At 55.5% G+C, this 13,400-nt stretch overlaps 1 pseudogene; it reads right to left on the reverse strand.

Annotated features, from left to right (window-relative positions):
* Positions 1–8,492: 8,492 nt before the first annotated feature.
* Positions 8,493–11,198, reverse strand: LOC131498043 (MICOS complex subunit MIC26-like; annotated as a pseudogene).
* Between the last annotated feature and the right edge of the window lie 2,202 nt (positions 11,199–13,400).

The raw sequence follows: 13,400 nt of genomic DNA on the forward strand, positions 1-13,400 counted from the left end.
GTTCCTCGTCACACGCGGAGTGCCAGTCACGTGGTAGGCACTGCGTTCTCGTTGCCGTGTACTTCGGACGTGGTTCTAGACGGCAGGAGGTTCTGGAAGGAGTGCGGAGCGTGGGGGAGCGACGGGGCGGCCTCCCCCGTGTCCCTTCGTGGTTGCCTCTGCGTGACTAGGGCACGGCGTTGAGACCAGGATTTGATGTTGGCACAGCGCTGGGCGCCGTCGCGAGCCGGAGGCACAGACGTGAACAAAACGTCTAAGAATCGCTGCCCTGCTCTCGGCCGTTTACGTTCCAGGTGCGTGTGGGGGGCGGACCGTAAATGAGCGTGTGTCAGGTGGGGCCGAGTGCAGCGGAGGACAGGGGAAGGGGTGCGGCGTGTGTTGTTAACATTGGACGGGAATTTGCAGACGTTAAACGTGGGGGGATTTATAGAGCGCGTCCCCCCATTACTGCGACTGCATGCGGGCGTGCGCGCGCAGTGGGAAGCAGGACAGACCGGGAGGGTCTCGCTGAGAAGGCCATGGTCATTACGGACCCGAAGGAGCGGGCGGGCGGCAGGGCTCTGTCCGGGGTGGGGAGGTGCTCCGGGCCGAGGGCAGAGGGCACAGCAGGTAAGAGTGTTCTCGGGGTGTTGAAGGAACCCAGGGGCGCCGGAGGGGCCGAGAGAGCGGGGTGAGGCGTGGAGGGTGGGGGCAGGAGCGGGCGGCGATGAGAGGAGGCCGCTTGGAGGGTTCGGGCAGGCGGCCTAATAGGATTTGACCGCTCTGGGGAAGTGGATGCAGGTGAGGGTCCGGCTGGGAGCAGGGGCGCCGGCCAGGAGGCCGAGTCGGTGCGCAAGTGGTTGATTTCTAGGTAACGTCCGAGGGAGGAGTTGACAACGTGCGGATGGTCCGTGCAGAGTCTCCTCGTTCTCTTTTCCAGCTGCCCGGGGTGCGTTTGCCAGCATGTATGCGACCGGCCCCTGGCTTCTGCCGCGGAGCAAGCAGATGACGTGCACGTGTCGTGCCTGCAGTTATTTGCCCGTAGGACCAGGTGCTGGAAGGAGAGTCGCGGAGCCCTCTCGGATGCTGTCCGGGTTTGGGGCCCGGACCTTGCCCACCTGCGCTCTTCTCTGCGCCCGCGTGTTAGACGGGAAACGTCCCGGCCTCGCGTTCTTTTCGGTGTTCAGGGCCTTTGAACTTCCTGTTCTGCAGAATGGGCGTGTGCCGTGCCTGCGAAAGTGCTACTTTTACTTGGCTTGTGGTTTCGTGGCTATCTTTATGTGGCGGGAAAGTTTGCCCTTCGTGTCCAAGCCTTGCACCAACCTTCCTGACACTTTGGCTCTCATCTGTGCGTGGTACTTTCCGACCCGCTGGACGTTTTTAGGAAGTGTGTTTATCAGTAAGTCTTTTAGCTCTCGGGTCTTCAGTCCTATTTTTATTATTAATTGATTGATTCTGTTTATTTATTTAAAAAAAATTTTTTTTAATTTTTATTATTGAGACACAGAGAGCGTAAGCAGGGGTGGGGCTGAGAAAGAGGGAGACACAGAATCTGAAGCAGGTTCCAGGCTCTGAGCTGTCAGCACAGAGTCCAACGCGGGGCTCGAACTCACGAACTGCGAGATCATGACCTGAGCCGAAGGCGGACACTTAACCGACTGAGCCACCAGGTGCCCCTGATGGTGTTTATTTTTGAGAGAGAGAGTGAGGGGGGGGCAGAGAGAGAATCCCAAGCCCTCTTCCGGGCTCAAACTCATGAACCACGAGATCATGAGCAGAGCCGAAGTGGGTCGCTCAACCGACTGAGTCACCCAGGAGCCACTCTGAGTCCTATTTTTAAAAGGCCATCACCTTGGGGCAGCTGGGTGGCTCAGTCGGTTAAGTGCCAAATTCAGCTTGGGTCATGATCTCCCGGTTTGTGGGTTCCAGCCCCGCGTCGGGCTCCGTGCTGACAGCTCAGAGCCTGGAGCCTGCTTCGGATTCTGTGTCTCCCTCTCTCTCTTGGCCCCTTCCCTGCTTGCACGTGCGCTCGTGTGCTCTCTCTCTCTCTCAAAAATAAAACATTAAAAAGTTTTTAAGAAAAAAACGCCATCGCCTTTCTGAGATTTTTAGGAGACTTACTATGTTTTCAGCATTTTTATGCTGCTGTGATCTCATGCTACGGATCCTTTGACAGTTTTGGTTTTTATATGTAAGTCTTTCATCCGTTTGGAATTTATCCCAACATAAGGCTTGAGATACAGATCTGACTTTACTGTTTTATCCAAAAGTCTTTTATTTTATTTTTTATTTTTAAAAGTTTACATCCAAATTAGTTAGCATCTAGTGCAACAATGATTTCAGGAGGAGATTCCTTAATGCCCCTCCCCCATTTAGCCCATCCCCCTTCCCACACCCTCCAGGAACCCTCAGTTTGTTCTCCATATTTATGAGTCTCTTCTGTTTTGTCCCCCTCCCTGTTTTTATGTTATTTTTGTTTCCCTTCCCTTATGTTCATCTGTTCTGTCTCTTAAAGTCCTCATATGAGTGAAGTCCTATGATTTTTGTCTTTCTCTAATTTCACTTAGCATAATATCCTCCAGTTCCATCCACGTAGTTGCAAATGGCAAGATTTCCTTCTTCTTTTTTTTTTTTTTTAATGTTTATTTATTTTTGAGACAGGGAGAGACAGCATGAACGGGGGAGGGTCAGAGAGAGAGGGAGACACAGAATCCGAAACAGGCTCCAGGCTCCGAGCTGTCAGCACAGAGCCCGACGCGGGGCTCGAACTCACGGACCGCGAGATCGTGACCTGAGCCGAAGTCGGACGCTTAACCGACTGCGCCACCCAGGTGCCCCAAGATTTCCTTCTTTTTGATTGGTGACTAATACTCCATTGTATATATATGCCACATCTTCTTTATCCATTCATCCATCGATGGACATTTGGGCTCTTTCCAGACTTTGGCTCTTGTCGACAGGGCTGCCGTAAACATGGGGGTGCATGTGTCCCTTCGAAACAGCACACCTGGATCCCTCGGATAAATACCTAGTAGTGCACTTGCTGGGCCGTAGGGTAGTTCTATTTTTAGCTTTTTGAGGAACCTCCATGCTCTGTTTTCCAGAGTGGCCGCACCAGCTTGCATTCCCACCAACAATGCAAAAGAGATCCTCTTTCTCCACATCCTCGCCAACATCTGTTGTTGCCTGAGTTGTTAATGGTGCCATTCTGACAGGTGTGAGGTGGTATCTCATTGTGGTGTTGATTCGTATTTCCCTGATGATGAGTGATGTGGAGCATTTTCTCACGTGTCGGTTGGCCATCTGTCATCCAAATGTCTTTAATCAAACAGTCTGTCTCTTGCTGCTTTGAAGCCCCCCCCCACCTTTGCCCTGTTCTGGATTTCTACTGTATTTGGGTCTGTTTCTTGACCTTGTATTTATTCCACTCATCTGCCTGTATACACTTCCCCATTGGGGCTTTATGTTATGTTCCAGTATCTGGTCCAAAGAGTAGGTTGTCAGCGTGTTTTGGTTTGACCTTGGAACAGGTCATTAGTAGGAGCCGGAAAGGGTTCACAGTGGAGGACAGGGCCCGGCAGACTAGCCCCTCTGGGGTTGACAGTTGTGGCGATGCGAGGGCACGGGTCTCAGCCAGCCCTTCAGCAGCCCCGCAGCATGCATGTGGCCAAGGTGGGGAAGGTTGGCCAGATACTAGGATAGCTGATTGAGGTCTCCCAGCAGTTAATAACTGCCCAAAGGGTTAAGAGATCAGGGTTATTCTGGAGAAGAGTGTTTGGGGTGTGCCCTAGACCTTACTCAAAACCCCTGTAAGCAACTGGGATGTGGACCTGTGTTACGTTTTCATGGGACACTGACTTGGAAGGCTACCGTGTGTCTGCACGGGTTGCCTTCGGGCTCCTGTGTGACAGGGAAGAGGCTGCAGCTTAGCGGAAGGGGGGAATCGGGTGGTTGGGGCACGCGGGAGAGCCCTTCTCCTCCAGGGCAAGGTGCAGGGGCCACGGGCACACCGGAAGGCTGTGCTCCCGAGTTTGGGCGCTGTTCTGCAGGTGGCGGGGATCCCTTTCTTCTTAAATTTTTTTTTTTTAATTTATTTTTGAGAGAGACAGAGCACAAGTGGGGGAGGGGCAGAGAATGAGACACAGAATCGGAAGCGGGCTCCAGGCTCCGAGCTGTTGACACAGAGCCCGATGCGGGGCTCGAACTCACAAACTGTGAGATCATGACCTGAACCGAATTCGGACGCTTAACTGACTGAGCCACCCAGGTGCCCCGTCGGGGATCCCTTTTAAGTTTAACCTTGCGGAGAGACAGGACTAGTTGTGTTTTCCGTCGGCCTGCGGAGGAGAGCTGAGCCCGAGGGAGCAAACGGGAAACGGGCAGCGGTCGGCGGGGGCAGGGGTGCCGGAGCGTGGCTTTGCGTCCCGGCCGCCGGCGGAACGGGAAGGCAGGCGGCCCGGCGTCCACGAGTGCCCTTTGACCCGCCGTCACGAATGCTTCCTCGCCGGGACCCTTGCCAAAGGCTGGCCGGGCCTCACCTGGGAGCAGCTGGCCGCCTGGCCCAGGCCGTTAGCCCCGTCGTGTCCTTGCTGCTGACTGTTCTCTAGAGATGGGCTTTGGGCGAGCAGAGAGCGGGAAGCCATCGAGCATCCCCCACGTGGCCGGGGCTGTAGCCAGCAGAGGAGTGGCTTGGGTGGCAGGCGTTGGGGAAATGATACATCGCTCAGTCTTGCTCTAAAGGAGTCCACGACCCGGCGATAATCGGAACACTGAGCAGCGCCTCTAGGAGAGCGAGCGGCTGGGTGTGTGGGGTCGGGAGCTCAGAGCGTCCTGGTGGGAGAGGGTGGGGGGGGACGCGGCTCCCAGGGGTGGGGCAGTGAGGGCAGCGGAACCCCCATAACACCAACATTTTAGGGGCAAGGAGAGCCCTTAACGGGAAGGAGACCACGGAAGGGGTGATGTCCCAGAAAATGAGACAAGAGTTTTGAACGGGAGGGGAAAACAGTGCTGTGGAGAAATGTCGTGGGATTTGCCCACCACCGGCAGGCTCAGGGAGAGCAGTCTCAGAAGGCTGGGGGGGCCCACTCCCCAGGAGAAGAGGGGAGGGACAAGATTCTACATGGGGAGTGGAGGGGAGCAGGTAGGGTGGTGTGGACCCCTCTTTGCACCAGCCCCTCTCCACCCAGGGACTGCGGTCACCCAGCTGTCCCTGCGGCCACCCACCTGCCCCTGTGGTCACCCATCTGCCTGTGGATGTGCACTGAGGGAGGGGACTTAGGAAACGGCTGGCAGGTATGACCCGTTCGCTGACGTCATGCCATCTGAAGGGGTCACCAGCAGTGGCCTCCCCCAGGGTCTGTTCCAGCCCTTTCCGTCTTCCAAGGCCGAACGCAACAATGGAAGGAGGGCCTGGGGCTGCCCGGGTGGCCCTGGGACTGCGCTGCCCCTTGTCCCCTGCCCCAGCCTTTGTCTCCTGGGGTCACCTTGGCGTCCAGCCCGAGGGCCTGGCTCACTCTCCCCTTCATCATCTACCTGCCCGTGGGCTTCCCTCACGAGCTGCCCACCCGAAGCACCCTCTGCGCGGGGCTGTGTGCGAGGCGTCCTCTTAGGGCCTGCGCTCCCTGGCCCCGTGCTCTGCCCAGAGGGTTCCTGTGCCCGTGAGCGGCCGCCCCTGGTGGGATCCGAGTTCAAGGGGAAGCTGCCCGTTTTCAGTCCCTCGTGAGTCCCCTGGGTCTCCCTGCCCTCAGGATGCTTGTGTCTCTCCTTAGTGCACACCCTCTGCCTTGCCTCCCCCTTCCTCTCCTCCCTGACCCCTGCGAGGGTGCCCCTTGGTCTCCAGCTCCCATGTGGGAGCATAGAGTTCAAGCCACATTTTTGGGTCTCAAACGCCAAGAATCTAAGTCCATTTATACTTTGACCATTTCTGTCGCCGTCAACCAGCCAGGAGGTTACTCCGCTTACTGTCTGTCTGTCTGTCCATCCAGTGAGCCATTCACTCGCTGCTTCTGCTACACGTGTGTGGCCACACGTCTCCCCAGGTGTGGGAGATGCCAGAGGTGCGGCCTCATCCCCTTCGTCCAAGGACATCGCCGCGTCTGTCCGGGGAAAGAGGCACGGCTGATGGGAGCCCCGGGGAGTGCGGTTGGGTCCAGGGAGGGGTGGGGGCAGTGGGACGCGAGGGCGTCAGAGGGCTTTGGGGGCAGTGCCCGCTGCGCCAGCACCTCAGGGGTCAGGCATTCTGGGTAGAGGAGGGTGGACGAGTTGCACCGACCCCAAGTGACCGGAGGGAGCCCAGAAGCAGGGCATTCTGACCTTCGCACTGGTTTGTTTGTAGCAAACAAGGTGCTTCAGTTACAAAGAATTTTTTATTCTATTCTATTCTATTCTATTCTATTCTATTCTATTCTATTCTGTTATTTATTTGTTTATTTTAATGCTTTTTATTTATTTTTGAGAGAGAGAGAGAGAGAGACAGCATGAGCGGGTGAAGGACAGAGAGAGAGGGAGACACAGAATCCGAAGTGGACTCCAGGCTCCGAGGTGTCTGCACAGAGCCCAACGCGGGGCTTGAACTCACAAACCCGCGAGATCATGACCTGAGCCGAAGTCGGATGCTTAACCGACTAAGCCACCCAGGCGCCCTCAGTCTGTTTTAAAACACCAACGTCATGGATCTAATTCATGGCTTCATCAGTTCCTACTTGTTCTTGTTTTTCTCTAGAAGTAAGATCCGTTCTTCAAGTTGCTAAAATACTTGTTTTGATGTTTTCTCGGTGTTACTGAAATCTTGTCAGACACCCTCGCCCCTGCACCCCCAGAGAATACGGTCTCAGATCCTCGTGGGCGCCGAGGGTCTCGGCAGGTTGGCGTATGCTTGGCTGGGGCTCTGAAGCTTATCCTCCTCATAAGTTGTAGCTTCTGCGATCTGTCTTTCCTCCCGGATGGCACGTTCCTTTAGTTTCTCTTGGCCAGAGTTATGGAACGTCTGTACTGTCATTATGATATACTGACTTGCTTTGTTAGTGTTACTTAAAAAGTATGCATGCGTTATGAGTGTCTTACTGTGGTTGAGGGGGCAGGTAGTTGGTTCGTCTCCCGGGAGGGGGTAGGGCTGTGTTTGCACGTTAATGTTCCTCTTTAGGACTTGGGTCCTAAATTGAGCATCTCAGGACCGACCCCCCCCCCCCCACCCCCACCCCCGGTGGACTGTGAGTGCCACATGCTGGCACACTGGCCGGACCTCCTCTCTACCTGGATCGCCACACCTGCTGATCAGTCCTTCCTCCTGTTCTCGGAACGGTTCCTGTTTTTTCCAGGACTGTTTGATTCACACACAGTTCCCTGTTTATATCCTTTCGATGGGAATGAACATTTCCCTGTTTATTATAAACAGAAATGTACTTAGAAGCACACACGTTCATATGCAGCAACATCCCCTTTCTTATTAAAACCTATAGGGGCACCTGGGTGGCTCATTCGGTTAAGCATCTGACTTTGGCTCAGGTCATGATCTCACCGCTCGTGGGTTTGAGCCCCCATCTGGCTCTGTGCTGACAGCTCAGAGCCTGGAGCCTGTTTTGGATTCTGTGTCTGCCTCTGTCTCTGCTCCTACCCTGCTCACACTCCGTCTCTGTCTCTGTCTCTCTCTCAAAAGTAAATAAACATTAAAAAAACCCCACCTATAACAACTTCAAAAATCCGAATATAATCCCTCTCTTCTGTATCGTGTTATACTTTTTTGTAACGGTTTACAGTGACTCTTCTCTTTTTGCTGTTGCTATGAATTTAGGTCTTTCCCAAATGAATTGCAGCAGACACCCTTGGGCGCCTACTCCCCCCATCCATTACCCCCATTCACTTGGTGGTGGGACCCACGTTGCATTTTTCAGTCCACCCTTCCTCAGGTGGCTCGGGTAAATCCTGACTAGGCTAGGGGATCACACGCTTCCGTCCCCCGCTGCCTGCTTGAAGGATTTGGGTTTGGTGTCTGGTTTTGGCCAAAATAGATAGGAAGAGGCCTGCTGGATGGTTTCTGGGAAAACTGCCCCCCCCCCTTTTTTTTAACTTGGAGTTTATTTATTTATTTTTATTTATTTTTTAATTTTTTTTAACTTGGAATTTTAATTATGTACATGAATAACAGCAGGAGAATGGGGAGTTCCAAGGGTGGACACTGTCTCTAGGTGAAAAGATTACTAACCGTTCACTCGTAATTGGCATCACCCAGGATAACAGAGAAGGCTCGTGTATTTCCTCCTGAAGAAGAAAGCCGATTTACGACATTCAGGACTGACTTCTCTGCCGTGTCTAACTGGGGTGTCTCTTCGGGACAGAGTGCGAGCAGGGGAGGGGCAGAGAGAGAGGGAGACCTAGAATCCAAAGCAGGCTCCGGGCTCTGCGCTGGCAGCACAGAGCCTGACGCGGGGCTCGAACTCACGGGCTGTGAGATCGTGACCTGAGCCGAAGCCAGACGCCCAACCGACTGAGCCACCCAGGCGCCCCACTGGGGTGACTCTTGATCAGATGGGGGCCCCCAGATGTGGGGTGAGCTGATCGTTTGCAAGGGAGCGGTGGACAAGACAGCGGAAGGGAGGCTGTCTGCAAGGAGGCAGTGGTTGGGGGCTGTTTTTAAAGGGGGAAGTTGAGGTACGGTGATGCGGGGGATTCTTTTTTGGTAACTGGGCCTGGTCGTAAGTAGCCCACTGGTCACTTAGGGCCTGTGGATACCCCGGGGCGGGTCGCCTGATGGGCCTGTGTGCATTCCATCGCTCAAGCCTGTTTGCCTAAACCCAGCCTCTATGTTCTCTGCCGTTTTTCCTATAGAAATACTGGTTTTCTGCAGGGACTTCCCCCACGTTTACCTATAACTGATTAAAATGGGCAGAACGTGGAACACTCTAGTTATTTCCAGGTGAATGCTTCACATTTCCTGGCTTTTGGAAGTTCTCCTTCCAGAAATCTTCTAGGACCGTGTATCCTCGTAAAGCCCCGTCATGTAATTTCTCTCCACCGATCTGGACAGATATAGTGGCTTGTTGTGGGGAATCAAGAGAGGCGGTTCATCTCGCGAACCCAGAGGACACCCCAGCTTCTTTAGCTTTGAGCCTTTAGCCGAAAGAAATCCAACAATGCCAGCAAAGCCAATAACGCCAAGTCTCGGAAAAGATCCGGGAGGCACACCTTGGAGATATCCGCGGCTGTCTGGCCCCCATCGAGCCGGACTCTGCATCTCGGGCTTCGTGTGTGAGTGTATTTCCGGACCCCAGCTGGTCTGTGGCTCACGGTAATGTTGGAGGTGTGAGACGCTTCCTTCAAGGCGGGCCCTCAGCTCCTCCACACGTTTAGATTGACCCCCGGGGACGGAGTAGAGCGAAAGCCCGTGAACTTCCACGGAGGTTTGGTGAGGTGAGCCCTCTTCAGGGGAGGCGTAGACCTTGAAGGTGAGCCGACTCAGGCTGGCCGGCCCCACAGACCTCGGAGCTACCTTGAACGTGCTGCTGGCAGGGGCACTCCGGCCTCCCCTGCTCTTAAAAAGGCCCAAGAAGAGATGGTCTTTCTTTCCGCCACTGTATGGTGTTGGGTCTGCCTGGGATCATTGGAGGAGGAGCGCCATCTTGCCAAGGAGGTAAGTCACTGGAGGAGCTCATTCACGAAGGATGGACGGATAGGAAAACAAAACCCCAGCTCCTTGGTGACGCTGACCTGGACAACCCTAGACTCAACCTACCCTATGGGCGTCTTATCTTCTGAGATCAGAGTTTTTCCCTACTGTCTGAGCCATTTTGAATAGATTTTTTTTTGGTTACTGGCAAGAGAAAACATTCTATATGTAAGTGAAATAATTCACTTCTTATTTCAATCAGTCCCATTATTTAGGTTTTGCTCCTTGAAATGTCACGACATAGCCAGTGGGAGCCCCTCTAATTGGAAACATGCCCTTTCAGTACTGCCTGTGACCTTCTTGAGAACGCCCTTACTTTTTTTTTTCTTTTTTAGCGACAATAGTATGTTCCAGGCATATCCTGAGGTGTGCCTGCTCGAAGGTATGGAGTCAGCTGCTCTCCAAGGAGCCCACGTTTTAGTGGAAAATAATATCGTAGACCACAGTCCGGTTTCCAAGGAGCTGGTGTAGGTAGAAAAGACCGTTGTTGCTGTCGGGACTCTTTTCGTTGTGACAGAGCTGGAAAAATCATTTCCTTCACGTGTCCATAGTTCTTACCAATCAGTAAGAAAAAGACGAAAATCCCAGAGAAAAACGGAGCGGCCGGTCCACAGAAAAGGAAATACCAGTGGCTTCTACGATATGGAAAAATGCCCAACTTTACTCAGCGTAAGAGAAACGGAAATTAAAATGACACGAGTGTGCCGTTTCTCGGCTGTCAGACTGGCTGCGGCGAGGGCGCTCATCAGCACGGTATTGGCGAGACTGAGGGAAAGGGGGCATCCTCACGCATCCCTGGCCTCACTGATGGAAGCGGAAATTGCCACAGCATCTGTGGGGGGCAGCTTTGCACGTGCCAAATGTCCACATGCTTGTGGCCCAGAAATTCCATTTTTAGGATATCGTGCTACATGTATACTTACATTTGAGAAATGTATGTATGTGCCCGGCGAGTTCTTGTAGCAAAACACTTCTTTTTTATATTTACACAAGATTGCCAGCATCCTAAATGTCCACTTAGACAAAGCTGGTAGGCTATGTTTTGCTACGTCAAAACAGTGGCACCCTTTTTAAGAAATGTTTATTTCAGTTAAAATATTTATTTATTTTTGAGAGAGAGAGAGAGAGAGCAGGAGAGGGGCAGGGAGACGGGAGACACAGAATCTCAAGCAGGCGCCACACTGTCAGCACAGAGCCGGATGTGGGGCTCGAAGTCACGAACCTGAGATCATGACCTGAGCCGAAGTCGGACGCTCAACCTACTGAGCCGCCCGGACGCCCCCAAACAGTGACACCCTTAAGCACAAGGAAGCTCTTTAAGTTGATACACGATGATCTCCTGATTTAATCTGCAATGTGGAAAACCAGGCTGCGGAACAGTGTGTGGAATATGCTGCCACGTGCAGGAGGAGGACGAGGGCGATCGGCGTGTCTCCGCTCGTGAACGTGCGTAGGGAAGACGTACGGCGACCACAGGAGGTGGAGACACCGGGTGGCGCGGGGCTGAGCGGGAGACCCTAGCGAATGCCACTTTCTTTCTGCCGTTCCCACTTTGCATCATGGGAAGTTTCCGCCCACGAGAAAAGCAAACCAGAAACGATGCTGTCCCAGTTTCTGTTGACCTCACTTGCTTTGTCAGGCTTATGGGACTCGGCGTCACGGCTACTGGAGTCGATCTGGCTATTCCTTTATTATTTATGTTGCCTGGGAGTTGCTCGTTTGCCTGTGTCTCTCCCGAGGGAAGGACTGACTTTTAACGGGCCTTTGTGCCCAGTGTGTTCTAGCAAACACCTCTCAGCACCCGCAAGCCTGATACCGTGCTGTATCCAGAAGAAACCGAAATGAGGACGTCCTGCTGGGAATGTGGTCCCTGCCGAGGGAAGCTGGCTCACCGTGGTTGGGGATCCGGCCGTTCGCGCAAACTACCGTGGCATTAAGTGTGCGGTAATGAAGTATGCACAGGGCAAAAGCGGTAGAGAGCAAAGCCGATGAGAGCAAAGCCGATGAGGTCTGGCGGGGGGCGGCGGGATCACCGGGGAGGACTCCGAAAAACCGGAATCTGACCAGGGATTAGAAGGCTGCACAGAACGTCCCAGAAACAGGGACTACAAGCAAACTGCAGAGTGGGTTCTGGGAAACACGGGGGTCCGGCCCACGTTGGGGAGACGGGAGGTGAGGATGGGGTGTCGTGGAATAAGGTGGGAGAGGGGCGGGCCAAGTGGAAAGAGCGTCGAAGGCCAAGAAGCTTGGGTTTTTATCCCGCAGGCAACAGGCGGGTAGCGATGAGCCCCCGAGCTTGGCACGAGGAAGGCCTGTAAGTGTTGGAAGTTGACCACTGAGGAGCTCCTGTGGACCAGCGCCCCCCCCCCCCCCCGCCCTCCTCCCCTGCAACCTTAAGCACGACCCTCCCAGAGAAGAGCCACCTCGTGAGGCCAGTGTGTGTGAGTGTGTGAGTGTGTGTGAGTGTGTGTGTGTGTGTGTGTGTGTGTGTGTGTGTGTGTGTGTGTGTGTTTGGATGGGGAGGCCTTGGGGCCCCTGGGTGGCTCAGTCGGTTGAGCGTCCGACTTCGGCTCAGGTCATGATCTCACAGCTCGTGAGTTCGAGCCCCGCGTCGGGCTCTGTGCTGACAGCTCGGAGCCCGGAGCCCGCTTCGGATTCTGCGTCTCCCCCTCTCTCTGCACGTCTCCAGCTCGCGCTCTCTCTCAAAAATAAATAAGCGTCAAAAAAAATTAAAAGAAATTAGATGGGGGGGGCCTTCCCAGCCCCACACTGGGAGGCCCCCTTCCCTCCTCCTCCCCCAACCGGGGTTGCTGTGTGCCTCCCTGGCCCCACACCCCCACCCCCACCCCCGCCAGGCCTGCCTTCTTGGGCTCCGGGCTGGTGGAGACCCGGGTGCCCCCCACACCCGGGGGCCCGCTGGGCTTCCGAGGGGGAGGGGTCCGGGCTCTGCTCTTCAGAGAGTCCGCTCTTCCCCCTGGGACCGCGACTTGTCTTCCGGCAGGATGGGTGTCCGCGCCGCCGCGTGTCCACCGGCTCCTCGCTGTGCTCGGGCTCCAACAACCAAGTGCAGCTGTGGCTGGTGGGGCCAGCACAGGGAGGCGGCGCTCAGGACCCGGCGGGGACAGGTGACACAAGGGCCCGGACGGACGGGGCGCACGGCGCGCTCCCCCGCGGCCTCCTTGGAGGTGACCAGTGCGCGCCCCGCCCGTCGTGGCGCAGAGCTCGGCCTTTCCTCGAATAGGCCGTCCGTCCTCCCGTGTCCCCTGTTCTTAAAAGCTGCCGTTTCAAGCCTTCTGCGGCGTCGCTAGGTGGGGGACCTGCGGGCCCTCCCCGGGTACCCGGCGGGGATGCGGGCGCCGGGGAGGAAGCCCGAGATGCGAAGCCCGCGTTTCCCAGCCTCTTCCCTGCTCTCGCCGCATCCACCTGCTACTCGCCCCGGCTCCGACCCGCCTGCCCCTCTTGCCAGCCCTCCCCGCGGCGCTCCCCCCCCCCCCCCCCCCCCCCCCCCCGCTTCCCTTCCTCCGCCTCTAACCGAGAGTGCGCACGGTCAGTTCTGTCTCCCGGACCTCTCGGCCCCGAGCCCCGCCCCCGCCCACCGGGGCCGCCTTGAACCCGAGTCACCTGCGCGCCCTCCACCGCCCCGCCCCGCCCCGGCCGCCCTTCCACCACCGGAGCGGTTCTCCAAACGTTCCCACCTTCAAAGGTGCCCCCCGCGCAGAACACGGGAGTGGCTTCCGTGTGTCCTCGGGACCAGCCCAAC

The sequence above is a fragment of the Neofelis nebulosa genome, chromosome 16, assembly GCF_028018385.1.
Source record: "Neofelis nebulosa isolate mNeoNeb1 chromosome 16, mNeoNeb1.pri, whole genome shotgun sequence".
NCBI classification, from domain to species: domain Eukaryota; kingdom Metazoa; phylum Chordata; class Mammalia; order Carnivora; family Felidae; genus Neofelis; species Neofelis nebulosa.